Source organism: Salvelinus sp. IW2-2015, linkage group LG25 (genome assembly GCF_002910315.2).
Source record: "Salvelinus sp. IW2-2015 linkage group LG25, ASM291031v2, whole genome shotgun sequence".
Taxonomy (NCBI): Eukaryota; Metazoa; Chordata; class Actinopteri; order Salmoniformes; family Salmonidae; genus Salvelinus; species Salvelinus sp. IW2-2015.
This window is the reverse complement of record NC_036865.1, coordinates 8,854,643-8,859,756: the sequence shown is the minus strand read 5'-3', so window position 1 is coordinate 8,859,756 and position 5,114 is coordinate 8,854,643.

Here is a 5,114-nt window from a genome sequence, read left to right as displayed (position 1 = left end):
AATCTGCTTTACTTAGAAATGGAGTTACATTAGGCATGTCGACATGGTAACGTCAATCTGCTCTACTTAGAAATGGGTACATTAGGCATGTCGACATGTAACGTCAATCTGCTCTACTTAGAAATGGAGTTACATTAGCATGTCGACATGGTAACGTCAATCTGCTTACTTAGAAATGGAGTTACATTAGACATGTCGACATGGTAACGTCAATCTGCTCTACTTAGAAATGGAGTTACATTAGACATGTCGACATGGTAACGTCAATCTGTCTACTTAGAAATGGAGTTACATTAGGCATGTCGACATGGTAACGTCAATCTGCTCTACTTAGAAATGGAGTTACATTAGGCATGTCGACATGGTAACGTCAATCTGCTCTACTTAGAAATGGAGTTACATTAGCAGTTCGACATGGTAACGTCCAATCTGCTCTACGTAAATGAGTTACATTAGGCATGTCGACACACCATGCTGACCAATGGTTTAAAGCCCTTCCTATCACCTCTGACCAGAACATCGGCCCTCATTTTCTGTTAATTTCCAACAACACTTCATATTGAAACTGCACAAACAGCCCCGTTGGTCAACAGTCAGCAGGGTGATCTCTTAACACATCACAGTCAGCAGTGATCTCTTAACACCACAGTCAGCAGGGTGTCTCTTAACACACCACAGCCCGCAGGTGATCTCTTAACACACCACAGTCAGCAGGTGATCTCTTAACACACCACAGTCAGCAGGGTGATCTCTTAACACACCACAGTCAGCAGGGTGATCTCTTAACACACCACAGCCCGCAGGGTGATCTCTTACACACCACAGCAGCAGGGTGATCTCTTAACACACCACAGTCAGCAGGGTGATCTCTTAACACACCACAGCCAGCAGGGTGATCTCTTAACACACCACATCACTTCCTGTCCTGATCTCTACCTCCCTACCATCTAGCCTCTACCACACCCACAGCACTCCCTGACCTCTTACCTCCCTACCATCTAGCTCTACCACCCCCACGCACTCCCTGATCTCTACCTCCTGACCATCTAGCCTCTACCACCCCCACAGCACTCCCTGACCTCTACTCTACCTCCCTACCATCTAGCCTCTACCACCCCCACAGCACTCCCTGACCTCTACCTCCCGACCATCTAGCCTCTACCACCCCCACATCACTTCCTGCCCTGTCCCCCATCTGCCCACTCCCAGAAATATGACACTGATAGGAAAAGGTGAGAGGAGAGGGGGGAGGATGGGGGAGGGCAGGGTGTGAGGAGAGGGGGAGGATGGGYGAGGGCAGGGAGTGAGGGAATAGATGAGGGTTGTCCATATTCCAAAACCTCTCTGGAAAGCTGACACTAATGGAGAGGGGGGGGGTGGGGAGGGCAGGATGGGAAGGGTTGTCCATGCTGCACCTTTCACCTGCAGTGTGATAGATGGGGTGACTATGTACAGAAAATGCTGTCATTTCTATACGGTTCACCCGATATGGATTAAAATACCCTCAAATTAAGGCTGGCAGTCTGCACTTTAACCTCATATTCATTGTTTGATTTCAAATCCAAACGTTTGAAGTATAGAGCCATAAGAAGAAAACATGCTTCACTGTGCCAATAATTACTGAGGACACTGAATAATTACTGGAAATAGAGAGATAGAGACATAGAGAAATAGATACATACAGTTGAAGTCGGAAGTTTACCTACGCTTAGGTTGGAGTCATTAAAACTCGTTTTTCAATCACTCCACAAATTTATTGTTAACAAACTATAGTTTTGTCAAGTCGGTTAGGACATCTACTTTGTGCATGACACAAGTAATTTTTCCAGCAATTGTATACAGACAAATTATTTCACTTATAATTCACTGTACCACAATTCCAGTGGGTCAGAAGTTTACATACACTAAGTTGACTGTGCCTTTAAACAGCAAAACAAATCCAGAAAATGTTGTCATGGCTTTGGAAGCTTCTGATAGGCTAATTGACATAATTTGAGTCAATTGGAGGTGTACCTGTGGATGTATTTCAAGGCCTACCTTCAAACTCAGTGCCTCTTTGCTTGACATCATGGGAAAATCAAAAAAATCAGTGAAGACAGTGAAAAATCAGTGAAAAATTGTAGACCTCCACAAGGTCTACTCTGGTTCATCCTTGGGAGCAATTTCCTAACACCTGAAGGAAGGTACCACGTTCATCTGTACAATAGTATGCAATAGTACGCAAGTATAAGTACACAATAGTAAGCAAGTATAAACACCATGGGACCACGCAGCCATCATACCACTCAGGAAGGAGACGCGTTCTGTATCCTAGAGATCAACGTACTTTGGTGTGAAAAGTGCAAATCAATCCCAGAACAACAGCAAAGGACCTTGTGAAGATGCTGGAGGAAACAGGTACAAAAGTATCTATATCCACAGTAAAACGAGTCCTATATCGACATAAATATGAAAGGCCGCTCAGCAAGGAAGAAGCCACTGCTCCAAAACCGCCATAAAAAAGCCAGATTACGGTTTGCAATTGCACATGGGGACAAAGATCATACTTTTTGGAGAAATGTCCTCTGGTCCGATGAAAACAAAACAGAACTGTTTGGCCATAATGACCATCATTAGTTTTGGAGAAAGGGGGAGGCTTGCAGCCGAAGAACATCATCCAACCGTGAAGCACGGGGGTGGCAGCATCATGTTGTGAGGGTGCATTGCTGCAGGAGGACTGGTGCACTTCACAAAATAGATGGCATCATGAGGCACAGAGAACACAGCCACGGCAGGCCTAGAATCACACAGCCGGCAGGCCAGAACCACAGAGAACACAGCCATGGCAGGCCAGAACCACAGAGAACACAGCCATGGCAGGCCCAGAACCACAGAGAACACAGCCACGGCAGGCCTAGAGCCACAGAGAACACGACACAGGCAGGCCCAGAACCCAGAGACCAGCCAGGCAGGCCACAGAACACAGAGAACACAGCACGGCAGCGCCAGTAGAGCCACAGAGAACACAGCCATGGCAGGCCCAGAACCACAGAGAAACACAGCCATGGCAGGCCCAGAACCACAGAGAAACAGCCACGGCAGGCCCAGAACCACGAGAACACGCCACGGCAGGCCCAGAACCACAGAGAACACAGCCACGCAGACCCAGAGCCACAGAGAACACAGCCACGGCAGGCCAGAACCACAGAGAACACAGCCACGGAGACCCAAAACCACGAGAACACAGCCATGGCAGGCCCCAGAGCTGTTTCACAGAACAGAACAGTAGGGCGTTGCTATCTCACATTCCGACCATCAGGTGTAGGCGAGACCATAAACTGAATATACTTCTACTAATATTCAGTTAGCCTGGTACCAGATCTGTTGGTACACTGGTCCCAGACCAGCTACCTCAGTGTTTAGCTCACATACCCAGGCAACAAGCAACCACTGATCCAGGACCAGCTACCTCAGTGTTTAGCTCACATACCCAGGCAACCACTGTCCGACCAGCTACCTCAGTGTTTAGCTCACATACCAGGCAACAAGCAACCACTGATCCAGGACCACTACCTCAGTGTTTAGCTCACATACCCAGGCAACCACTGATCCAGGACAAGCTACCTCAGTGTTTAGCTCACATACCCAGGCAACACTGATCCAAGACCAGCTACCTCAGTGTTTCGCTAACCCCTGATCCAGGACCCAGCTACCTCAGTGTTTAGCTAACCCCTGATCCAGGACTAGCTACCTCAGTGTTTAGCTAAGCACTGTAGTGAAGTGAGTGTCAGTACTATTTTTTTAGCCCTTACTTTACCAGGTAAGTTGACTGAGAACACATTCTCATTTGCAGCAACGACCTGGGGAGTAGTTACAGGGGAGAGGAAGGGGGATGAATGAGCCAATTGGAAGCTGGGGATGATTAGGTGGCCATGATGGTATGAGGGCCAGATTGGGAATTTAGCCAGGACACCAGGGTTAACACCCCTACTCTTACAATACGAGCCTGGGATCTTTAGTGACCACAGAGAGTCAGGACACCAGGGTTAACACCCCTACTCTTACAATACGAGCCTGGGATCTTTAGTGACCACGGAGAGTCAGGACACCAGTTTAACATCCCATCTGAAAGACAGCACCCTACACAGGGCAATGTCCTAATCACTGCCCTGGGGTATTGAGATATTTTGGGGGAACCAGAGGAAAGAGTGCCTCACTGGCCCTCCAACACCACTTCCAGCAGCATCTGGTCTCCCATCTAGGGACCGACCAGGCAACCCTGCTTAGCTTCAGAGGCAAGCCAGCAGTGGGTGTAGGGTGGTATGCTGCTGGGAAAGTACATGTGCAAGCAACTAAAATCCCTTTTCAACTGTCAACATTTCCCCAGAATAGGATAAGTGTCCTTGTGAAACAACAGGATACATGATGTTAAATGTAGTGACTCCTAAGAGGCTGTGAACCAAATCCTAGTCATCAAACAGTAAAACATACAGCAGCTCATTTCCTAATGAGTCATCCACAGTCTAAGCACCCTAAACATAACTCCAACACAATGTCTGCCTCGTTTTAAAGTCCTACAGTACACGATGTGGAGAGTAGCTCAGATGAGCTTTCTCTCTTACAGTAAAACCAGGTGTGTGTGTGTGTGTGTGTGTGTGTTGTGTGTGTGTGTGTGGTGTGTGTGTGTGTGTGTGTGTGTGTGTGTGGTGTGTTGTGGTGTGTGTGTGTGTGTGTGGTGTGTGGTGTGTGTGTGTGTGTGTGTGTGTGCGTGCATGTACCTCTTGGTTGGTGGTATGACAGTGATAGAGATGTTCTCTTGTATGGAAACAGCCCACCCTCTCCTCATCCAATCCTGTCTCTATCCTGCTGGTCTCTTAATCTTGTGTGTCATGTATATTCCAAAGCCATGTAATGGATGTAGAAGGATCAGAAGCTCTCTGCTCTGACATAGATTTTTCAGTTATGTTTTCCTGAATGTTCTGATTCTAGAAGGTTCCATAGCACCTAAACATTCAGATTTCTAGAAGGTTCCATAGAACCTGGGTGTTCTGATTCTAGAAGGTTCCATAGAACCTAAACGTTCTGATTCTAGAAGGTTCCATAGAACCTAAACATTCTGATTCTAGAAGGTCCTT